We start from the raw sequence: 25,897 nt of genomic DNA, 5'->3' as shown, positions 1-25,897 counted from the left end.
TCAGACAAGAAACTGTCAGGACGTTGGTCCTGACATCAAACTGTGGGAGGGGTTTCACCCAGGCCCGGATTTACCTCATATGAGCCTATAGGCACAGATCTCCTGGCACACTACTCTTTTCCCTCCATGGACCTATAATCCCAGCCGAACCGCACCGCAAGTGTGCTGGCTGTCCCAGTTGTCACCTCTCCCTTACTTCCCTTTGACGGCCATTGGGCCATTGGTAGCTACAGGTGCCGCTTAGTATTAGGCAGTGAGAAGTAACCTCTATATTAAGTAGCTAGAGGTGCCCCCACGTATAATGTAGCCAGATTGGTCGGATTTCCACTTTATCTTCTACCTCACTTTGCTCATTTGCATTGAAGCTGTATGTACATATTATATGGCTTATCTGCACTTTATCATGCATTATCACTTATAATGTACTAGCTGATGGCCTGGTGCTGCCCGGGTATGTATTTGGCTGGTGTTGGTTCCACCCACTTTTTTAACCTTAAAGTGGATCCGAGATGAACTTACTCATTGCATAATTGTGTCCCTTTCCTATTGTTTATAGGGCATTCCTCAAGCAAAATACTTTTTTGTTTTTGTTTTAATACTCTAATTCCCTATAAAACGAAACAAGCCACACCCACCGGTTTTCAGAGAGCTTTGGCATTTTCAGACAGTAGGAAGGGCTCATGGGAGCTCAGTCTGGACAGGAGAAGGGGAGGTATTACTAGCCAGAGATTTCAGAGGCACAGGGGAGGAGGGAGGAGGGGGGATTCGTTTTTTTCTCACAGGCTGAGGGGTGGAGATACAGATCAGCTTGCTGTGCGTAATGTTTACAAACAACATGGCTGCTGTCATTGTATCACAGGAAGAAACAATCATATTCTATTGAAGCTGTTTGCAGCTAGATTTGCTGTGTAAACTATCTAAACTTTAGATAAGATATATAGACAGGTAACTTGTTATAGTTAGTTTTTCATCTCGGATCCGCTTTAACACACAATTACACAATTACTCAATGGGCAAGTTTGTGAGCTTTGCAGTCTTTGGCATCAATAATTTGCATTAAAATGAAACAAATCTGATTGGCTGTTTTTGGCCCCACCCCCTTTTCTGAATTTGAACCCCAGTCACCCAATGACCAACTGTACCAGGTTTGAGGCTTGTGCCATTAACAGTGCAAGTATGGCAGCAATTAAATATTCCCCTTGAACATCAATAGGTGAATTTTGATTGGCTGTTTTAGGCCCCACCCACCTTTCTGAATATTAATCCCAGTCACCCAGTAACCAACTGTGCAAAGTGTGAGAACCCTGCCATTAACAGTGTAAGAATGGTTGCAGTTTACATTTTTCCAGTGAAATTTGTATTTGTCTCCACCCCCTTTTTGGTTCTGGGAATAAAAAGTATCCTATACTTTATTCCAGGTAATGTTCTATGTGTGTGCCAAATTTCATTCAAATCCGTTCAGCCGTTTTTGCGTGATCGAGTAACAAACATCCAAACTTTCCCATTTATTATATTAGTAAGATAATCATGGTTATTACATTGTTTCTCGGGATTTAGGATGTGATGGTTTTTACTCTTATTTATGAATATTTACATATGGTCAGTTGTAATGCAAATATTTACCACTAGCTGGTCGCCCGGCGTTGCCCGGGTATGTAATTGGCTAGTGTTAGCTCTGCCCACTTTTTCTAATCCTAACACACAATTACTCAATGTTGACCTAGTTTGTGAGCTTTGCGGTCTTTGGCATCAATAATTTGCAATTGAAATAAAATAAATCTGATTGGCTGTGGCTCCACCCCTTTTCTGAATTTGAACCATAATCACTCAATGGCCAACTGTACCAGGTACAGGTGATTAACAGTGCAAGAATGGCATCAATTAAATATTCCCCTTAAAGATTAATAGGTGGGTTTTGATTGGCTTTTGTAGGCTCCACCCACTTTTCTGAATATATTAATCTCAGTAATCCAGTGACCAACTGTGCAAAGTTTGAGAACCCTACCATTAATAGTGTAAGAATTGCTGCAGTTTACATTTTCTCAGTGAAATTTGTATTTGTCTCCGCCTACTGATGACCCAGCATTGCCCGATTATGTATTTGGCTGGTGTTGGCTGCGCCCACTTTTCCTAATCCTAACACACAATTACTCAATTACTCAATGACCAAGTTTGTGAGCTTTGCGGTCTTTGGCATCAATAACCTGCATTAAAATGAAACAAATCAGATTGGCTGTTTGGGGCTCCACCCCCTTATATAAATTTAAACCCCAGTCACGCAATGATCAACTGTACCAGGTTTGAGGCTTGTGCCATTAACAGTGCAAGAATAGCAGCAATGAAATATTCCCCTGAAAAATCAATAGGTAATTTTTGATTGTTTTTCGTCGGCTCCACCCACTTTTCTGAATATTAATCCCAGTCACCCAGTAACCAACTGTGCAAAGTTTGAGAACCCTACCATTAACAGTGTAAGAATGGCTGCTGTTTACATTTTCCCAGTAAAATTTGTATTTGTCTCCGCCCACTTATGACCCTGCGTTGCCCACTTATGTATTTGGCTGGTGTTGGCTGTGCCCACTTTCCTAATCCTAACACACAATTAATCAATTACTCAATTACCAAGTTTGTGAGCTTTGCAGTGTTTGGCAACAATAATTTGCATTGTAATGAAACAAATCTGATTGGCTATTTGTGGCTCCACCCCCTTTCTGAAATTGAACCCCAGTCACCCAATGATCAACTATACCAGGTTTGAGGCTTGTGCCATTAACAGTGCAAGAATGGCAGAAATATTCCCCTTGAAAATCGACCAACTGTGCAAAGTTTGAGAATCCTACCATTAACAGTGTAAGAAAAACAAAAGTTTGCTTTCTTAAAACAGAAAGAATTTGGGATAATTCAGGTTGGAGTGAGCTTAAAATGTCTCCCAGTGCATCACTGTTGAATATATGCAAATTAACCATTGTTACCCTTAAAAGCTAAACGCCCCTCCAGAACCGCTGGAATGCAATGATGTGTCAGTTTGTTAATTTGTACAGAGCCATAATAATCCAACATGCATACAGACTGTTTTGGATTGTTTGATCCTCATCAGTGCATGGCATGGATTAATTTGACTCTATGCAGTAGGGCTTGTAACACCGAGAGGTACAGACTAACCAGAAAGCTCATGGTGACCCAGAACTCATTGGAGTGTGTAAGGGACTACAATGGTCCTAAAAGCCCCCTTACTAAGATGTTAAGAAAAACAAAAGTTTGCTTTCTTAAAACAGAAAGAATTTGCGATAATTCAGGTTGGAGTGAGCTTGAGATGTCTCCCAGTGCATCACTGCTGAATATATGCAAATTAACCATTGTACCCTTAGAAGCTAAACACACCTCCAGTGTAACAGTGTAAGAATGGCTGCAGTTTACATTTTCCAGTGAAATTTGTATTTGTCTCTTTTTGTGTATGAGAATAAAAAGTATCCTATACTTTATTCCAGGTAAGGTTCTATGTGTGTGCCAAATTTCATTCAAATCCGTTCAGCCGTTTTTGCGTGATCGAGTAACAAACATCCAAACATCCGAACTTTCCCATTTATTATATTAGTAGGATGCCATGCACTGATGAAGACCAATCATTCGAAACAGTCTGTATGCATGTTGGATTATTGTGGCTCTGTACAATTATCTAGCTGACACATCATTGCATTCCAGTGGATCTGGAGGTGTGGCTAGCTTACAAGGACAACAAAGGATAATTTGCATATTCAGCAGTGATGCATTGTGGGAGATATCAGAGCTCACTCTAACCTGAATAACTGCAAATACCTTCTGTTATAAGAAAGCAAACGTTTGTTTGCTATACCCAGTAAAAATTGCTACTTGTTTGTACCTTGATTGCTGTAGTACTTGTTTCTAGGCCTGAACGATTTATCGTTTTAAGATCGAAATCGCGATTTCGGAAATGACGATCTTGAGATCGTCACAGCGGCGATTTTTTGAAGATATCCCCCCAGGCGGCGCAGTCCTTCTCCTCGCTGCTCTGTGCACAGTAGCGAGTGGAGGCTCAGTGACTCCCGTCTGTTTCCTGCGTTCTGCGGCTCAACTCAGTGACGTGTTCCGCAAGCGTTGGCTTCTGGAAGTACATGCCGGTCTGCCCTAATTGTGGTTCTCCTGGCAGGGCTATGAGAGACTGGTGCGGCCCGTGCAAGGCCTAACAGGGCAGAGGGAGAGCCACTTCCGAAACGGAAGGCCGGTGCGTCTCCAGCAGGTGCCTCCTGAGGTTACTGCAGTGCCAGACTAGGGGAGTCAGCCGGGATCTTTTGATACCAGGAGAGTGCGGGGGGCACAGAGTGGCATCTAGTTGGGCGGATGCAGTAAGTTTCACCAACATTTTTAGTCATCTGTCATGACAGTTTAAAATAAGTGTTAGTATGTATATGTATGAATAATGTATTTCATTTATATACGTGTGTGTGTATTCATTTGTTTTTAATAATTTGTCCTCATGCTTCTGAGTGCCCCTCGCTAATCTGTCACTCGCAATCTCCCTCCCTTTTCATAGCAAGTCTGTACTGCGCTCATTCACAGAGCTGCCATCCCGAATAATCACCACAAATCGATAGTACAATGTCATTTTCTGTTGATGTGCGTTTGTAAATGTTCATGTACATGGTGAATAGTGCTAAATCTTGATTTAAATAAAATCGTGAATTGAATCGAAATCGCAATTTCTGACAGAAATCGTGCGATTCAATGCCTAAAATCGTTCAGGCCTACTTGTTTCAGACATACCAGATTACCAGCTATGGTAATATTTGATGCTCCCCCAAATGATGGAGTATTTGGGAGCTGATTGGTGCTCTGTGCTTGTAGATATACAGAGCCGTGTGATTGGGGACCGGAGAGAGCGATTGTGTATTTTGGAAAGGAAGCGGTTGTGTATTTTCCTGGCCGCCAGCTGTTCAGCTCACCTTGTCTCTCTGCCAAGCACACAGCTGCTCTGCTCTCCCCATTCATATCGCCTCGCTGCTTTCAGACTCTCCCTGACTCTTCTGCATGATAAATATTTATGGGTCCTGGGCATTAGAGTCTTCCTTGAGTTTTACATCCTGCAGACAGGCTCTGGCCTGCTGACTGGGCCACAACCGTGGGGACTGTCAGGCTTGTACCAGGCGCAGGGAGTTGTGTATCTGAATCACACACACTGGTGGTAATGCTGGTACTATGCAGTCAGGGGTGTAGCAAGAGCCCCTGCAACCGCTGGGGGGCCCGGGGCCTGTGGGGGCCCGCCCCTCCTGCCTCTCCTTACCCACATGCAGAGTAGCACAGGAAGTGGAGTAATGGTGTCTACTTCCTGCTTTCATGGAAGCAGACATAGGGCTAACATCCTGTGTTTACATATTAGCTGTTCTGCCCTGGCAGTCAGCTGACACAGCTGAGAAATCAAAATAAAGTTATTAGTGACAGATGAGGGGGAATTAGACCGGCTAAACTCTCTAAATACATACAGGGTACATTTCTCTCTGTTTTCCTTCTGTCCTGTGCAAGAGTTCAGGTTCACTTAAAGGGAACCAGAGAGGAAGCACCCTTGTGTATTTTACCATATATATCAGTAAGAACATTAGAGAAAACACTTACCATGCTCTCTGTTTCATCCTCACTGCTAAAAGTGTCTGTTATCAGCTGTGATAAGAATCTCGGACTGAGCATTCAGTCTGGCTTTGCAGGGAATAATTATAGCTGAGTCATTATAGCAGAGCCACAAGGGGGCAGGCTTGGGCTTGAAAAGACACCAGAGAAGACAGACTCAGCTATAATCTTTCCGTAGCAAAGCTAGACTGAGTGCTCAGTCGGGGATTCTTATCAGAGGTGATAACAGGCAGATTAAACAGAGAACAATGAAACAAAGAGCAGATTAGGTGTTTACTGTCATGTTCCCACTGATTTATAAGGTAAAATACAAGAGGGTGCTTTATCTCTGGTTCTCTTTAACATTTTTTTTTCTTTTTTACGTGTTCACTAAAAATATTTGTTAAAAAGCAAGGGAAAAAAAAAGATATTTAGAACAATTGGAATGTTTCAGTTATAGAGTAACTCGTTTTTTGTAATCGTTTTAGAACTTCTGGCCATATAGATGAGAGTTGAGCAGAAGGCCGGAGCAGGCGAGTGTCTCTTCAGCGACCGGACTGGATGATCAGCCAATCACATTGCACCGAGCCTCAGCAGCAGCTGACAGCCGCAGGTGGGTGTCGAGAGATTAATAAAGCGTTTGTGTATGTGTGTAAATATGGCTGACTATGGGCTGATGTGCGGCGGAGGTTAAACCGCCCTTCCCTGCGCTGATCTCACACAAGGTGAAGCTGGATTTCAGGATTCTGTTACAGTGACCACCCAGGCAGCTGTATGACGTATAATACCCAACCACACGACATGTCTCTCCCGCAGCTGCAGACCCCTCCATATTGTCTGCCGCAGAGTGTAAACATTGCTAGATTTGGCGATGGCAGGGAGAGGTGTGCGGCGTTACACAAAGCAGGTCTTCCTGCGGTGGGAGATCTCAGCAGAATATGTCGTCCAGAGAACCTAGCTAGCCTGATTCTTCAAAACTGTCTAATTCACCCAGTGCAGGATCATCCACCAGGCTGGCTAGGCAGGTGCCTGGGGCCTACCTGCCACCTCTTTCCTCAGCTTACCAAAAGGACCACCATATCTTCTGCCTTGCCTCTTACCCCATTACATCCTAATCCATCTCTGATTTCACCTGGGTCATAGCAGATCTTTGCGAAGACTGCTGAAAAGTCAGTGAATCAGCAGTTGCAGTCACTCAGTTGTATATACAATCACTGAGACAACCTAAAGCAAACCTGTGACGATTCAATGATAAAAAGTCAGATACTTACCTGAGCAGAGGGGAGCGCCTGGTCCTCCAGATGCGTCCCGCGTCCTCCTCCAGACCACTGCCACTGCCAGGGACACTCTGAAAGTTCCCGGCCGCGCTCCCATTCGTGAACAAGTGCGGACACACTGCACCGGCCCACTGAAAGCCCACGCATGCGCAGTACCACGGAGAGGTTCCTGCACGGAGGAAAACGCCATGCGCGAGCAGCTCAGTGCTACTGCACACAAGCAGCCCGCCTTGCGCCTATGCAGAGCAGCTGCGCTCAGGAAAGCAACAGGCGAGGTCTTTTTTTAACCACTTCACCACTGAGGTTTTTTTTTCCTTTAAGGGCCAGAGCAATTTTCACCTTTCAGCACTCCTCCCTTTTATTCGCCAATAACTTTATCATCACTTATCACAACAAAATTACATATATCTTGTTTTTTTCGCCATCGATTTTCTAAATGCATTTTAACAGAAATAATAAGAAAAAAATTAATTCACTCTCAGTTTTCAGCCATTATAGCTGTAAAATAAAATGTGCTACTGTGGATAAAACCCACCCATTTTCCCAGTTATCACACCATTTAAAGTACAGGTAGTACCTGGTTAACGAACGAGATAGGTACTGTAGGTTTGTTCTTAACCTGAATCTGTTTTTAAGTCGGAACACTGTGCCATCTCTGTCCCCTGTACCTCCTCTTTCCCCCCCTGTGCCTCCAGTGTCCCCCTCTGTGTCACCTCTGTCCTCTGTACCTCCTCTGTGCCTCCAGTGTCCCCCTCTGTGTCGCCTCTGCCCCCTGTACGTCCTCTATGCCCCCAGTGTCCCCCTCTGTGCCATCTCTGTCCCTTGTACCTCCTCTGTGCCCCCCTGTGCCTCCAGTGTCCCCCTCTGTGTCACCTCTGCACCTCCTCTATGCTCCCCTGTGCCTCCAGTGTCCCCCTCTGTGTCACCTCTGCCCTCTGTACCTCCTCTGTTCCTCCAGTGTCCCTGTCTGTGTCACCTCTGCCCTCTGTACCTCCTCTGTGCTCCCCTGTGCCTCCAGTGTCCCCCTCTGTGTCACCTCTGCCCTCTGTACCGCCTCTGTGCTCCCCTGTGCCTCCAGTGTCCCCCTCTGTGTTACCTCTGCCCTCTGTACCTGCTTATACAAGTTTAAAAGCCATTTTTTTCTTTGAATTTTTTAAAATATAATTTCTCAAAAACTACAAGTCCAATTTGAATTTCTTTTTTTTTCTTTCTTTTTTTGACTTGTTCCCATGGAAACACAGAATCCACTCCGTTCGTCTGGCGACAATATTTTATTTGGAAATAAAGGTGTATTTTTTCTGTTTTGCCTCCGTCACTAATTACATGCCCATATTTGCAAAGATAACAGTAATATACACTTATGACATACATATTAAAAAAAGTTCAGTCCCTAAGGTAACTATTTATGTATTTTTTTTAAATGTCTTTTTTTTTTTAAAATGCTTGCACATTTTTTTTAATGTGGGTAACTACGGGAGGGTGGGGGGAGGTAAGGGGTTAGTTTTAATGGTAATGTATGTATTTTTATTAAAATAAATGTATGTAGGTGTCCTTTCACTATTTGGCCACAAGATGTCTCCACACTTTTTTTCTTCCTGTATGTACTGTTATTATGCTAACAGTAAGTAACATGTGTATGTGTTACATTCCTTTTATCAATGGCCACAGCATCTCATTGATGCCGGTGGTCATTGAACACGGGCACTTTCCCATTCACTGATCTGTCTGCAGTGATGAAAATGGGAGCGGGAGCGTGCACAGTGGCTCCGCCCCTGGAACAGGAACAGTCCTCCCGCGGGGCGTTCCCCTTTAGGTTTCCTACAGACAGCTCTATCCTAAAGCAACACCAATCAGGATTGGGAATTCAGACATAAACAGCTCCAACCTTGTGCGCAGCCTTGGCGTACTAATCGATGGGGAATTGAGTTCCATAAACCCAATTTCATCTGTAGTTAAATCTTTCTTCTTTCATCTGAAGAACATTGCAAGATTAAACATCTGATTCCCCCAGAGGATCTTCAAACCCTAGTCCACGCCTTCATCACATCACGGCTGGACTACTGCAATGCCCTTTATGCCGGCCTCCCCAAAAAGGACCTGCGTCGCCTGCAATTAGTGCAGAATGCTGCTGCCAGATTGCTAACAAACCAGCCTCGCCACTGTCACATTACACCGATCCTTCGCTCACTGCACTGGCTACCAGTAGAATGGAGAATACTCTTCAAGATTGGACTGCTGACATTCAAATCCCTGCACAATCTGGGCCCTGGATACATGAAGGACTTGCTGAAGCTGCACCACACCTCTCACAACCTCAGATCAGCAAGTTCTATAAACCTGGTCACTCCCAGAGTGCAGCTCAAAAAATCTGGAGATAGAGCCTTCTGTCATGCTGCCCCTACACTTTGGAACTCCTTGCCACACCCAGTAAAGACAGCACCATCCCTGGAGCTATTCAAATCCAGACTGAAAAGCCACCTGTTTAGCCTGGCATTTCCAGATTTATAAAATTCTTCCTCTGTACCACGATGGTCGGAGCCATGCTTATGCGCTTTGAGTCCCACGGGAGAAAATCGCTGTACAAATGTTATTTGTTGTTGTTGTTGTTGTTGTACAGACACTTCATCAAGCTGCTAAAAATGATTGTTCATGATTGTTTTGGCTGAAAACCCACCAGCAACCCTGTAACCACTAGGGGGTGCCGAGCATGGTTGTAACCTGCCCATGTATACAGGTCCAGGGCCGGCCTTTGGTTTCACAGCGCCCTGAGCAAAATCTGATTTTTGTGCCCCCCCCCCCCCCCCCACCACCACCACCCTTCATCTGCTTCGTGCGTGCCCACACACTTATGAATACACACACACACACCTATATGCAATTCAACTTCTCTCCTGAGTTAACTCCTAGGACAGCGGTTCCCAACCTTTCTGAAGTCGTGACACATCATGCCAAACAGGGGCGTAGGGCCTGTGGTCGCAACGGTCGCCTCGGCGACCGGGCCCGGCTCCTGAAGAGGCGGGGGAGGGGCCCGGGGGGCCCATGTCCGTTTGGACTCGGAGATCCCTGCGTGCGTTATTGGGAGGGGGGAGCTGCAGCCGTGGGGAGGGCAGCCCGACCTCTCCCCGGCCCCCCCCCCCCCCTCAGATGCAGAGTGCGCGGCGCACGGAAGCGCTGTAGGCAGAACTCACCTGCCTGCGTTCCAAGCGCCGCTGGTCTCCTCCCGCTCTGCATAGATCTGCTGTTACACACTGCTTCCGGCTAAACAGGAAGCAGTGTGTAACAACATCTATACAGAGCGGGAGGAGACCAGCGGCGCAGGGACGGAGGTGAGTTCCGCCTACAGCGCTTCCGTGCGCTGCGCACTCTGCATCTGAGGAGGAGAGGAAGGGAGGGAGAGGGCAGCTAGCGACCTACCTACCTACCTAACCTATCCTGGGGGGCCAGCTACCTACCTAACCTATCCTGGGGGGCCAGCTACCTACCTAACCTATCCTGGGGGGCCAGCTACCTACCTAACCTATCCTGGGGGCCAGCTACCTACCTAACCTATCCTGGGGGGCCAGCTACCTACCTAACCTATCCTGGGGGGCCAGCTACCTACCTAACCTATCCTGGGGGCCAGCTACCTACCTAACCTATCCTGGGGGGCCAGCTACCTACCTAACCTATCCTGGGGGGCCAGCTACCTACCTAACCTATCCTGGGGGCCAGCTACCTACCTAACCTATCCTGGGGGGCCAGCTACCTATCTAACCTATCCTGGGGGGCCAGCTACCTACCTAACCTATCCTGGGGGGCAGCTACCTACCTAACCTATCCTGGGGGGCAGCTACCTACCTAACCTATCCTGGGGGGCCAGCTACCTACCTAACCTATCCTGGGGGGCCAGCTACCTACCTAACCTATCCTGGGGGGCCAGCTACCTACCTAACCTATCCTGGGGGGCCAGCTACCTACCTAACCTATCCTGGGGGGCCAGCTACCTACCTAACCTATCCTGGGGGGCCAGCTACCTACCTAACCTATCCTGGGGTCAGCTACCTACCTAAGCTATCCTGGGGGGGCAGCTACCTAACCTATCCTGGGGGGGCAGCTACCTAACCTATCCTGGGGGGGGGGGGGGCAGCTACCTACTTAACCTATCCTGGGGGGCCAGCTACCTACCTAACCTATCCTGGGGGGGCCAGCTACCTACCTAACCTATCCTGGGGGGCCAGCTACCTACCTAACCTATCCTGGGGGGCACCTACCTACTCTAACCTATCCGGGGGGGCAGCTACCAACTCTAACCTATCCTGGGGGAAAGCTACCTAATCTATCCTGGGGGGCAGCTACCTAACCTATCCTGGGGGGCACCTACCTCATCTAACCTATACTGGGGGGCAGCTACCTAATCTAACCTATACTGGGGGGCACCTACCTATCTAACCTGGGGGCACTTAATTGTCTAACCTGTATTCGGGGCACCTAGCTAGCCTATACAGGTGGCAACTATACTGGCTACCTATATTGGAGGCACCTACCTAACTAACCTATACTGGGGGCACCTACCTATCTAACCTATGCTGGGGGCAACTATTCTGGCTACCTATATTAGAGGCACCCACCTAGCTAACCTGTACTGGCGGCGCCTGCCTATCTAACCTATACTGGGGGCAACTATACTGGCTACCTATGCTGGAGGCACCTACCTGGCTAACCTATACCGGGGGCAACTATACTGGCGTACCTATGCCTGGCTACCTATACTGGGGGAACCTATAGCTGGCTATAGGGATTCGGATATGTGTGTGCGTCGGGTGTTGCCGGGGGAGGGGGGGCTGTTGTTGCCGTGGGGGGGGCCCACATCCAGATTCTGCATCGGGGCCCAGAGGTTTGTAGCTACGCCACTGATGCCAAATGCTCAGATCTCCGTGTTGCATCACATATGTATAATAGAAAAAAAATATTAATAACCACAAAATGGATGTAAAGAGTGCATTATCCTGAATAAACTTAAAACATTAAGGCTAGAACCGTTCAGGAATATTACTAAAAACAATCAGTGGGACAGTTAGCCCCCCCCCAATTTGGAATGATAGCACAGCACCGACAATTAGCACCACACGTTATTGCCCCCCCCCCCCCCAAAAAAAAACACCATCAGACTCGGTATAGGCAGGTAGCCAGATATAGGTGCCCCCAGTATAGGATCTCATGTGTAAGGTTCCCTCAATATAGGTAGCCAAGCATAGGTACCCCCAGTATAGAAAGTCAATTGTAGGTCTCCCCCCATAGGTAGCCAGGCTTAGGTGCCTCCAGTATAGGTAGTTAGGTGTTGGTGCCTTCAGTATAGGTAGCCTGGTATAGGTGCCCCCAATATAGGAAGTCAGGTGTAGGTGCCCTCAGTATAGTGAGCCAGCTATAGGTGCCCCCCTTGGAAGCCGGCGCCCTGAGCGACCGCTCCAGTCGCTCATATCAAAGGCCGGCTATGTACAGGTCTGTAGGGGAGCCATCAGTGCATTAAGAGCAGAAATGGATTAAGATGGAATGGGGCTCTAGGCAAGATAGCAGGCTTTACCCACCGCTGCTGATCAACTGGCTTTTTCAGTTAGGTTTGGTGTATGGGGGGAGGTAGCGTACACCAGACCCCTAGTCTCCCTCCAGGCCCTAGGCAGCTGCCATGGATTGCCTTGTGGATGATCCAGCTCTGATTGGGACTCGGTTTACTGTATTAATAGTAAAAGTTCACGTATGGCTTAATGATCATGTAGGGTAAGGAACCCGAATTACTGGTTGGGGTGTGACGTGGTGGATGGCAAATGAAGACTAAATAGCGATCAACAAGTCAAAGTGTTACTCCTAAAGCCATGTAAACATTTCAGCCTCCATAATTAGAGAAAGCATTGCACAATGACAGGAAGGCTGGAAGTGGTGAAATGTGAGATGAGTGGAAACAACAATTCTGATTATATACATATAAAAAATGTAACAATGTTTGTAGCGCTTTGTTATCATGCAGGGAGGCGGAACTCCAGTCCTGCAGGGCCCAGCATCAGATCAGAGATCAGCTTGCCCGTTTGGCAGAATTCCTGGCAATCTGATCCCTTCTTGCCCATCAGTCATATCAAGGAATGGTTTACATATTTGCATTCAGTAAGGCGTCCAGAATTCACAGATATGAAGCATGACTATCAAACTGAAAAGTATGTCTAATAACTTGTATTGTTCATCCGCTGTGTGTGCAATTTGCGTGGAAATTGGTCAGTGTGTGCGCCAAGCTGACCTTTCTAATGTCTGTACAAATCGTTCTGCAAGCATTTTTCTCAAGGCAAGAAAACTCGTAAAATATGGAGAAAATATTAATTAGAGGTTATTACAGGGACTGTAGTACCTGACATGCTAGTTAACATCTCTGTGCAGAGGTAGGAAGGAAAAGAATCATTTGAAGCTGGTTAAGGTGTTAGCACCCCTGGGGCTTGATTCACAAAGCGGTGCTAACTGTTAGCACGCCTGTGAAAACCCCCTTAGCATGTCTAAACAAGCTTTTCGCGCGCAAAACTTTATGGGGCGCTCCACGCGAAGTGCCCATTAAAGCCTATGGGACTTAGCGCGCGATCTGATTGAGAAATCCGGTGTTCACCTACTTAGCACCCTGGTTAACACGACTAAAGACTTTAGACGTGCTAAGTAGGTTACCACTGTTTTGTGAATCAAGCCCCTGGTGTTGTGGAGCATGTCAGGCTGGTACGGGTCTGTCTAAATGCGTTTTGTCAACTTTTAAAGAAAGATAGATGGGTAGTTAATCAGCAAGTTGCTGGGACAAGTGCTAATTGAGGAAAGGTCCCATTTTGATGTGACACTAAAAGCTAAGCTAATTAATTATGCACAGAAAAAGTTTAACTCTTTTGCTGCTGTGGCTCTATTGTGATCGTGTAATTGAAATGTAACTGTAATGATCTGCTCAGCTGCCTGTGCAGGCAGGCAGCTTGTTGACCATTGTGTAGGTTTGCATGCTGCAGGACTCTGGAAAGAAGAGCTTCTGTCAGTTTTGCAGCTTGTGCTTGCTGAGGAATTTGCATACGTTGTCATGCAAATTGCCTGGCCACATTCATTGGAGGCGTGTACTATAAGTACAATGTGTTTCCCACAATGCTTGGCTGGTCATAAGGATTCCTTCCTGTGAAACACTCCTGGAGGAGTGTCAGCCTTGCTCTTTGTTGAAGTTCAGCTTAGAGTAATTTCTGAAACTGCGCTAGGCAGGTTCCCCTAGTGCAGTTAGGATTGCTTATCTGTTTTGTTTGTTCTGTTGCGATTGTCCTGTCCCAGCGGTGGTCGACAGGAAATCGTTCTGATCTCTGTTCTTGGAGTATAGCTGGTGCAGCGGTTGCTACCAGCTATCTCTTCTGATCTGTCTCACTTGGATCGCACTAGCATCTTGCGCTAGCGCTATGGATCCTTCTGTTCCGTCTCCTTGGATCGCGCTAGCCACTTTCCGCTAGTGCTGTGGATCCTTCTGTTCTGCCTTCCTGGATCGCACTAGCATCCTGTGCTAGTACTGTGGATCCTTCTTCCTGGATCGCGCTAGCCACTTTCGCTAGTGCTGTGGATCCTATCTCTCGCTTGTCCCTGTTTTCGTGTGTCTGTTTTGTCTGCTACGGACGCTTGCTGGAGGCTCGGTGAGGTAACCGTTAAGCAAGCGCTTGCGTTCTCTGTTACATGTTTGTCTGTCGATGGTTAGTTAGGCGTGCTTGTCTCTATTGTGCTTATCACGTGGAGACCGCGCATGAATGCGTGCACTGTTGCGAATTAGTGCGGTGTTCGCGTTCAGTTAGCGTTTGTTATTTTCCGTATCTCCTCATTGTATGATTTGCTGTGCCTTTGCTATCCTCGTATTCTGTTCTGATCTGCCTTGTGTCACTTTTGGCAATCGCCTTTCTTGCGGTTGCGTTTCTGTTTCGTATCTGCTGTTGTGTGTGCGCTGTCGCGGGGTGGCGACTAGATTGGCGCACACACATACAACCTGTCCCTTTGCTCCTTCTAATTCGCAATCGCTTCTCTTGCGATTGCGTTCTGCCCTTCGTACAATTCCTATCTGACATCTGTGGAGGTACAGAGGATCGGTTCCTCTGCACTCCCCAGCATCATCTGCCGACAGGAATTTCCCTCTACGGGTGCTTAGCACCTTTTGCTGGGTTCCTGCAATTATACGCTTGTGGAGGATTTCCGCCGTATCAGCGCACGCGTTGTGCGCTGATCACGGAGGAAGTTCCACAATCGTTACAGTAACTGTATTAAGTTATATTGCATTAGATACACAATATAGCGAAGGCGTCACATACCTGATTTGCCGTCCACCAACTAAAAGGTGCTACACACACCTGAGGGTCCTTGGCAGAGGCTGAGGGGATGTCTCTGCCAACTTGCCAAGAATGTAGCCTGTGTATCGATGCCTTGAGACGTCACCAAAAGATGTGAAGTGCCAGATCACCTTGGTGGAGTGCATTGTTCCTTACCCTACCCACCACAACCGCTGCACTAAGTCCCCGCCCACGCTAAGCCACACTAAACCGCCACCCACAGGTGAGTCCGTGCATACTTGAGTATATAGGGACACAGCTGTGCGCGCACCACAACCACCGCACTAAGTCACCACCCACAACCATTCCGCCCACAACTACACCGCCCACACTAAGCCACCGCCCACAGGTGCTTCTGGGTCTGTGCATATTTACAACCTTTTTATTAATAGGAGTCCTGGCAGATCGGGAGACCCCGACATCGTGGCAGGTTGGCGGTTCGTATTGGGGGGTGTTTGTAAGTCAGGGACCTGTATTTGTCAAATAAGACGCAGCAACTTTTCTCTCCATTTTTTGGGGGAGACAAAGTGTGTCTAGTACGCCGCAAAATATGGTATCTTCCTGAGTGTTCTCTTTCTTCCTTTCGCTCTAGTTATCTTGGTGGTATGTGGTGTAGATGTGGAATACAAAATGTTGCCATTCAGAGAATAAACTTGGGTGTTTCAGGTATGAAGATATTCTGTGGAAAAACATGTGGGCGAGATGAATTTTGCTTGTAGGATTGTGCCGTTAGGTCAGAGAATGTTTTGCTATAAGTTGGCAGCGGCGATGGTCGGAGGGTATCTTAGTTCCTCATCATTTGATTTTCCTGATGATTTGCTAGTGCAGTTGTGCTTTCTTCAGCACTACAGCAGCCAATCTCTATAGATGGACAAAATGACAGCTTTCTGCAATCTTGAGTTATTTAGTCTTTTGGGCATTGGGGACTTGTGTCGGCTCTGGGCCTGAGGCCTGGAAACAACAGGTGTCAGAAGGAATCTGCGTTTGATGGAACGTTTTCTCATAGGTTCAGCAGTCAGGCTTTGGGGAGAGAATTTAATGAACAAAGGTATTAGATTTCATTCTGACAACCTAGAGATGCTGTCAGCCATGAATAACGTTCATGCATGTTTGTACTGGGGTCATCTGCTTGTTATGGCAGTTTGTGGCGGTCCCCAGTTTGAATCCCAGCCAGAGCACTATCTACATGAAGTTTGTATGTTCTCCCCGTGTCTGTGTGGGTTTCCTCTGGGCACTCTGGTTTCCTCCCACATCCCAAAAACATACAGATAAGTTAATTGGCTTCCCCTAAATTGACTATGATACACGCACTACACGATACACACATAGACATATGACTATGGTAGGGACTAGATTGTGAACCTCACTGATGGAAAATTAAAGAGGAACTTAAGAGAAAAGGGGAAAAATAAATCAGTACATTGCAAAGTGAGAAGTTACAAAATAGATGAGAGATCAAGAAACGATTGATATTCTCCATGTAATGTGTTCATGTTATTTTATCCACAATCATCTTTACTACTGGCAGACATAAAAAAACAGCACCAACTTCCATTATCTATAACCACACCCACTAACACTGCGATAGGCCTTAAATGTTGTTGTTTTTTATAGATATAGTGTATGCACAGAGGGAGATATTGGTTGCTTGGCAGTTGGAAACAGCTGTTATTTCCCACAATGCAACAAGGTTCACAGACAGGAAACTGTCAGGACCATGGTCCTGACATCACACTCTGGGAGGGGTTTCACCACAATATCAGCCCTACAGAGCCCCCCTGATGATCTATTTTAGAAAAGGAATAGATTTCTCATTGGAAAGGGGGTGTCAGCTACTGATTGGGATGAAGTTCTATCCTGGGTTACAGGTCCTCTTTATGTGACAACACATTATACTCTGTACAGCGCTGTGGAAGATGTTGGCCCTATATAAATACTAAATAATAATAATAATAATAATAATAACAGCGCCAGTGGTGGAGCAGCATGCGATTCCTTGCCTGGACCATCCTTTGAACATTATTTTGGACCAGGGGAGCAAGCGTTAAAGGGGTTCTGTGGAGGGTTTAAAAAACAAAAAACTGACACTTACTTGGGGCTTCTATCGGCCCCGTGCAGCTGTCCTGTCCCGCGCCGTCCTCCTCCGATTCTCCATTCCCTACCGCCGGTCCGGTCTAATTACCCACCTAACTAGACGAATACTACAGGCTCCCACCTACGTCTCTGGGAGCTTACTGCGCAGGTGCAGTACCAGACAACCTTGTGCTGCGCTTGCGCAGTAAGCTCCCATAGACGTGAGTGGCAGCGAGCATGCGTGGGCACGGCCGCACAGCCGCAGTTGTATAGAAGACCGGGACCGGAGGCGGGGAACGGAGGATCAGAGGAGGACGGCGCCTGACACTACAGCTGCAGGGGGCCGATAGAAGCGCCAGGTAAGTGGTGTTTTTTTTGTTTTTAATACCCTCCACAGAACCCCTTTAAGGTAAATACTCTTCTAAGTCTTTTTTATTTAATTTGACTCCACTTGACTATTTTTGTAATTCTGCGTAGCTGAACACTGTATGACTACGCTTGTTGTTCTGTGTGTGTAAAATACTTAAAGAGAACCAGAGATGAAGCACCCTCTTGTATTTTACCTTATAAATCAGTGGGAACATGACAGTAAACACCTAATCTGCTCTTTGTTTCATTGTTCTCTGTTTAATCTGACTGTTATCACCTCTGATAAGAGTCCCCGACTGAGCACTCAGTCTAACTTTGCTACGGAAAGATTATAGCTGAGTCTGTCTTCTCTGGTGTCTTTTCAAGCCCAAGCCTGCCCCCTTGTGGCTCTGCTATAATGACTCATCTATAATTAGTCCCTGCAAAGCCAGACTGAATGCTCAGTCCGGGATTCTTATCACAGCTGATAACAGACACTTTTAGCAGTGAGGATGAAACAGAGAGCATGGTAAGTGTTTTCTCTAACGTTCTTACTGATATATATGGTAAAATACCCAAGGGTGCTTCGTCTCTGGTTCCCTTTAAATACATTTTTCTAAAAAAAAAGTAAAACTAAAACTGCATGACGTTGTAAACTTGTAAACATTCCAAAACAAGTTGTCATAAAGTTTAGTTCTCTCTAAAACGAATCTGTCGTCACGGGGTCAATAAATCTGAGAAAGGATTTTTATACGCGGAGTCTTAAACGTTTCCTCTTCCTCATGTGACGCTCCCTCTAAACGAGCCACAATGGCGGGAGGATGGGCAGGAATGAATGGATGTTTAGTGCAGTAAATGAGAAACACCTGGGCCGCTTCGCTGATGGAATAGGCACACTGCGAGGCCTTTGTTCCTGCTGCTGAGCTTTAAGAGCGCCCTTTATGACAAACGCCGGAACTCCGCCTCCTCGCCGTCCGCGCTGAAAAGCCTGGCTGGAGGCCGTGGAGGAAACCGCGCTGGAAAGACTTGCATGACTTGGTGACTCGCTGGACCCAACCGCAAGAATTCACCTCCGGGACCTTCATACTTAACTAGGAAAAGTAAAACCCGATAAAAGCTCAACTGTTACAAGTCCACCTGTAAAAGGGATCAGAATGCCCTTCGTCAAAGTCTGACCACTTTTGTTAAAGACCATCAAGTGCAGTTCTAAAAATACTGTCTTAAAGGACCACCATAACATTTAAAGAACATACAGTAAATATAAAAATTACTTTTCTAACAGAGTAACATGCATTATAAATACATTTTTGTTTCCTATGTTGCTATCGCTTACAATATGTAAGCCAATAAAATGCTGACAGATCTTACAGATTTTGGACTAGTCCATCTCCTCATGGACTAGTAAAGTATTGCCTTTATTCTTTCTTTACAAAAGCACTGCCTGTAAAGAATCTATACCAGGGGTGTCAAACACAAATACAAAGTGGGCCACAAATGAGCTATGGGAACCAAGTCGCGGGCCGACCTCAATGTCTAGTGGCCACCGCCCTGCCTTATAAAGTTCCCTGGTGTCTAATAGCCCCTACATCCTCTATACAGTTCCCTGGTGTCTAATAGCCCCCCTCCATCATTCCCTAAACAACTGATGTTTAGTGGCCCCTCCCTCCCCTATACAGTTCCCTGGTGTCTAGTGGCCCCTTCCCTCTCCTATACAGTTCCCTGGTGTCTAGTGCTGTCCCCCTTCCCATATGGCTTTCTTGGTGTTCTAGGGCTTCACCTCCAGTATAGCTTCCCAGGAGGTCCAGAGTGGGCCAAACATAATGCAAAGTGGGGAAACCACCTGGGGGCCAAATGTAATGGCTCCGAGGACCAGATTTGGCCTGCGGGCCAGAGATTGACATGTATTATCAATACAAAGCTATCAGCAAGCTTCCCTAATCTTAACACACCATTTTGGCAGCTGGACTGAACAACTGCAGTTCAATAAGTGCTTTTGTAAGTAAAAAGATATCTGAGAATCCCCCATGAGGCAATGGACTCAGTGGCGTAGCGATAGGGGGTGCAGAGGTTGCAGCCGCACCGGGTCCCCTGGATCAGAGGGGCCCGCTAGGGGCCCTCCTTCATCCATCTTATTAGCTTTTCATTTGTGCTATGCTGGTAATGATCACCTCTATACTTGCAATGCATAGTGGTAATCCTTACAGCGGACCCAAACCAAACATTTTTTTAATTAAAAATATTTAGTTGCACCACTCTGACACATACAAACATAAATAAACACTCCTCCAAGCCTATGAGCATTTCAGTGCATGCTTTTCACCCTTCCCTTTTCATAGCTAGGGTTATACTGGGGGCAGCCATTAGCAATTCCTCCATTGCCAGACACCATCTACTCCACCAGTTTGCCGGAAAAATCCCGGCAATTTGAAAGGAAGGGAGGGGTTCCTCCAATAAATGTAAAATATTTTATATTTGTCATCATGCAGCTGAAAAAAGGCTGCTATTTATTATTATAATTTAGAAAATAGATTTTATTTCTGAAATCTTGTATTTTTAATTTGGGTCCACTTTAACAAAATGTGTCCTTACTCTGATTACACCTCCCTGACACTGCAGCTGTCCCCTCCCCTGCTTACACCTCTCTGACACTGCTGCTTTCCCCTCCCCTGCTTACACCTCTCTGACACTGCAGCTGTCCCCATCCCCTGCTTACACCTCTCTGACACTTCAGCTGTCCCCTCCCCTGCTTACACCTCTCTCACACTGCAGCTGTCCCCTCCCCTGCTTACACCTCTCTGACACTGCAGCTGTTCTCCTCCCCTGGTTACACCTCTCTGACACTGCAGCTGTCCCCTCCCCTGCTTACACCTCTCTGACACTGCTGCTTTCCCCTCCCCTGCTTACACCTCTCTGACACTGCAGCTGTCCCCCTCCCCTGCTTACACCTCTCTGACACTGCAGCTGTCCCCTCCCCTGCTTACACCTCTCTCACACTGCAGCTGTCCCCTCCCCTGCTTACACCTCTCTGACACTGCAGCTGTCCCCTCCCCTGCTTACACCTCTCTGACACTGCAGCTGTCCCCTCCCCTGCTTACACCTCTCTGACACTGCAGCTGTCCCCTCCCCTGCTTACACCTCTCTGACACTGCAGCTGTCCCCTCCCCTGCTTACACCTCTCTGACACTGCAGCTGTCCCCTCCCCTGCTATCACCTCTCTGACACTGCAGCTGTCCCCTCCCCTGCTTACACCTCTCTGACACTGCAGCGGTCCCCTCCCCTGCTTACACCTCTCTGACACTGCAGCTGTCCCCTCCCCTGCTTACACCTCTCTGACACTGCCGCTGTCCCCTCCCCTGCTTACACCTCTCTGACACTGCCGCTGTCCCCTCCCCTGCTTACACCTCTCTGACATTGCAGCTGTCCCCTCCCCTGCTTACACCTCTCTGACATTGCAGCTGTCCCCTCCCCTGCTTACACCTCTCTGACACTGCAGCTGCCCCCTCCCCTGCTTACACCTCTCTGACACTGCAGCTGTCCCCTCCCCTGCTTACACCTCTCTGACACTGCTGCTGTCCCCTCCCCTGCTTACACCTCTCTGACACTGCAGCTGTCCCCTCCCCTGCTTACACCTCTCTGACACTGCAGCGGTCCCCTCCCCTGCTTACACCTCTCTGACCCTGCAGCTGTCCCCTCCCCTGCATACACCTCTCTGACACAGCAGCTGTCCCCTCCCCTGCTTACACCTCTCTGACACAGCAGCTGTCCCCTCCCCTGCTTACACCTCTCTGACACTGCAGCTGTCCCCTCCCCTGCTTACACCTCTCTGACACTGCTGCTGTCCCCTCCCCTGCTTACACCTCTCTGACACTGCAGAGGTCCCCTCCCCTGCTTACACCTCTCTGACCCTGCAGCTGTCCCCTCCCCTGCATACACCTCTCTGACACAGCAGCTGTCCCCTCCCCTGCTTACACCTCTCTGACACTGCAGCTGTCCCCTCCCCTGCTTATACCTCTCTGACACTGCCGCTGTCCCCTCCCCTGCTTACACCTCTCTGACACTGCCGCTGTCCCCTCCCCTGCTTACACCTCTCTGACACTGCCGCTGTCCCCTCCCCTGCTTTCACCTCTCTGACACTGCTGCTGTCCCCTCCCCTGCTTACACCTCTCTGACACTGCAGCTGTGCCCTCCCCTGCTTACCTCTCTGACACTGCCGCTGTCCCCTCCCCTGCTTACACCTCTCTGACACTGCAGCTGTCCCCTCCCCTGCTTACACCTCTCTGACACTGCAGCTGCCCCCTCCCCTGCTTACACCTCTCTGACACTGCAGCTGCCCCCTCCCCTGCTTACACCTCTCTGACACTGCAGCTGTCCCCTCCCCTGCTTACACCTCTCTGACACTGCAGCTGTGCCCTCCCCTGCTTACCTCTCTGACACTGCCGCTGTCCCCTCCCCTGCTTACACCTCTCTGACACTGCAGCTGTCCCCTCCCCTGCTTACACCTCTCTGACACTGCAGCTGTCCCCTCCCCTGCTTACACCTCTCTGACACTGCAGCTGTCCCCTCCCCTGCTTACATCTCTCTGACACTGCCGCTGTCCCCTCCCCTGCTTACACCTCTCTGACTCTGCAGCTGTCCCCTCCCCTGCTTACCCCTCTCTAACACTGCAGCTGTCCCCTCCCCTGCTTACACCTCTCTGACACTGCAGCTGTCCCCTCCCCTGCTTACTTTTCTCTGACACTGCAGCTGTCCCCTCCCCTGCTTACACCTCTCTGACACTGCAGCTGCCCCCTTCCATGCTTACACCTCTCTGACACGGCAGCTGCCCCCTCCCCTGCCTACACCTCTCTGACACTGCAGCTGTCCCCTCCCCTGCTTACACCTCTCTGACACTGCAGCTGCCCCCTCCCATGCTTACACCTCTCTGACACTGCAGCTGTCTCCTCCCCTGCTTACACCTCACTGACACTGCAGCTGTCCCCTCCCCTGCTTACACCTCTCTGACACTGCCGCTGTCCCCTCCCCTGCTTACACCTCTCTGACCCTGCAGCTGTCCTTGGTTGGTGCTTGGGGCCACATGTAACACTCACACTGGCGCCCCAAGCTCCTTAGTTGCAACATTGAGTAGACTAGTCCAAAACCTGTCAGATTTTAACTACCAATTGTAAGTGGCAGCGACGTAGGAACAAAGTAATTTAGAGTGCATTTTACTGTGAGGGAAAACTGGACTATACACAGAGAGGGCTTGTGCCTTTGCGATTATGAAAGAAGTATTCCCAGGAACACTTGTGATCTTGGAACCAAGAGCACCGCGGCCGTAAAGGTGGTTTAATATTTTCTTCAGATGCGATCATTCAATCCGATTTTTATGATTGTACAGAAAACTCGCGCAATATGTGGAGAAAAACGATGTGAAATGATTCTGTGGTCGATTGGAATACAGAATGTTTTTGGTCTGAACGGTTGGATTCTATCTGTCGAGAGAAAGTGCCATAATTGACCCATTTATGGAACAATCGATAATTATCTTCCAATGACTTGCGAACCCACAAATCTGATTGATCAATCGCATCTGAGGAGAATATTGTACCGGTTATGGGGTCTTTTCTGCCATTGGGCTCCTGGTTCCGAGATCGCAAGTGCTTCTGGGAATGCTTCTCCCAGAACCAGAAATGCACAAAAAATTGCAGAGAAATTGTACGGGGTTTGCATTTTGAGTTTTGTGGTTGGATTTGCATTTTTGCGTTTGTGTTTTTAGGAGGGTGGTAGCATCATTTTGCTACAGGAACCCACTTATCAGAAATGTTAACCTGTGGGTGGGGTTTAGCCAGGTGGTATTGAATTTCTGTTTATAATGCTGTGGGTGCAGTATATTTAAATGCTTTTTTTTCCATCTGGGCTCCTGTTTAAAGGGCCGCTATCGCAAAAATCATAACATTTAAAATATATGTAAATATATACAAGTAAGAAGCATGTTTCTCCCAGAGTAAAATGAGCCATAAATTACTTTTCTCCTATGTTGCTGTCACTTACAGTAGGTAGTAGAAACCTGACAGAACTAACAGGTTTTGGACTAGCCCATCTCCTCATGAGGGGGGGGGGGGCTGTCTCAGGTTTTTCTTTATTTTCAAAAGTACTTAGTGGCTGGCAGCATGCAGGGAGGCTCGGCAGCATCTTTATATAAATCCTTTTCAAGGAGTGTCTTTATAAAGAATAAAGGCCATGCTGAAAATCCCCCATGAGGAGATGGACTAGTCCAAAACCTGTCAGATTTCTACTACTTACTGTAAGTGACAGCAACATAGGAGAAAAGTAATTTAATGCTCATTTTATTCTGGAAGAAACAGACTGCTCATTTGTATGTTTTTACTAGTATTTTAAATGTTAAAATTTTTCGCCATAGAGGTCCTTTAAAGAGTAACTCCGAACAGGAATTGAACTTAATCCCAATCAGCAGCTGATACCCCCTTTTACATGAGAAATCTATTCCTTTTCACAAACAGACCATCAGGGGGCGCTGTATGACTGATATTGTGGTGAAACCCCTCCCACAAGAAGCTCTGAGTACCGAGGTACTTCTGGCAGTTTCCTGTCTGTGAACCTTGTTGCATTGTGGGAAATAGCTGTTTACAGCTGTTACCAACTGCCAAAAAAGCATGCAGCAGCTACATCACCTGCCAGCAGTAAAAATGTCACCATGTAATAAATGTCAGAATGTAAATCAGGGATTTAAAAAATTTTACAATGGGCAAACACCGACTAAATCATTTATACATAATTATTGTAAAAATGAAGCACTTTTTTTTAATTACATTATTTTCACTGGAGTTCCTCTTTAAAATCCCCGTTTGACACATCTGTCTTCTGCCAGTTCCCGCCCAGAGTCGATCATTCAATAATCGCGGCGTCTGTTCGTGTGAATATTCCTTATCTCTGTCCCGTCGGCATTATCTGTCACGGTTAATAATAGCAGGCAGAAGCGCTGCGCTCCACCACAACACATAATAATTACAGTCCATATATTAAACATTAATGGGCTGTCAGTAGACTGGGACGACCGCGACTTCAAATCACTTCTTGGCCTGGTTTTTGAAAGATTTTGTTAAATTATTTAAGCTGTTGTAAAAGCGGAAGATTAAAGCGCGTTCAGCGTTTGTCTAATCTATAGCTGGCGTAAGCGTCGGCGCTTTGTGATCGGTGCCGCTATACAAGCTTGTATGAACCGGACTTTAAAAGTTTAGCTGTCATCTCAGATCTTAATAGAACATCGGATAACTGAGAGCCCAAACGAGGCATTTGTGTAGCAGCTCAGCTGAAGGAGTTGATAGCAGGCTTTCAGGGCGGGCTTTTGTTTTGACTGGTTCTTTGCACAGTTGTTTGAACTGCAAGGGGGGAGGGGCACCAACAGATCTTTCTAAGGTCATCTGGTGATCTGTTCTCTGCCCACTTTCCTGAACTGATTGATTATGGGGTTAGTTTCAGATAACGGGAAGTGTTATTTATAACCACCATCTGTGTTAAGAAGGCAGTACTATATTAACCAGTACAGTAGTGTCTTGATCTGAGGTGAAAATAAACTTATAAAATAATTTATTGTATGTGTAATAGAGTTGATAAATAAAACATTAGTAACATAGAAATGAGTCTCATATTTTTATTGCATCAGACTGTCACAGTTGCTGTTTAGAATCCACACTCTGATAAGTAATAACCCTTTACATTTTACTTCAATTTAACCTCATTAGAAGCCTTATCTCACCGTTTTTCAGCTGTTTTAGCCTCTATTTACTTTTCAGGAAACTTGACAGAATTTCACAAGCTGTCCACAGATCCTTTAGATAACTAATGCTGTACTGGAAAACAGAAAGGGACTTCAGAGAAGTTCTTACTAGGGCTAGTATTATATGTACCTAGCATTACCTCATCATATCACTTCACTTTAAGTATGCCTTAAGTTCCTTACACAGTTTTAATTTACAAAATAACCCATTTCCTCTTATCGCTCTGCTAACAAGCGTGAGGCTTGTTTTCCAGTCCCACATGCAGAATAATTAAAACCGGAGGAACAAGATATTTAAGTCAGAAGGGGCTTCACAATCTTACCTCTTTTCATCATCTCCTCATGAGGGATTCTCAGTATCTACTATAGTCTGTACAAAGTATTCCCTGGCTGGTAGGGATCTACATATACAAAGATGTCCGCTAGCCTCACTACCTGTGTGCACACTATTTTGGCAGTTGGAC

The 25,897-nt window shown here is 47.0% G+C and overlaps 1 protein-coding gene across 1 annotated transcript in view; it reads left to right on the top strand.

The window, feature by feature from the left end:
- Positions 1-25,897, top strand: part of FRMD6 (FERM domain containing 6) — a 331,867-nt gene that overhangs the window by 99,169 nt on the left and 206,801 nt on the right. The window contains exon 2 of the mRNA XM_068254762.1: positions 6,108-6,232. The gene's annotated coding sequence lies outside the window, so the exon portion shown is untranslated. The remainder of the gene's footprint in view (positions 1-6,107; positions 6,233-25,897) is intronic.

The sequence above is a fragment of the Hyperolius riggenbachi genome, chromosome 9, assembly GCF_040937935.1.
Source record: "Hyperolius riggenbachi isolate aHypRig1 chromosome 9, aHypRig1.pri, whole genome shotgun sequence".
Classification (NCBI taxonomy): Eukaryota; Metazoa; Chordata; class Amphibia; order Anura; family Hyperoliidae; genus Hyperolius; species Hyperolius riggenbachi.
This window is presented reverse-complemented; position numbering and strand designations above follow the sequence as displayed.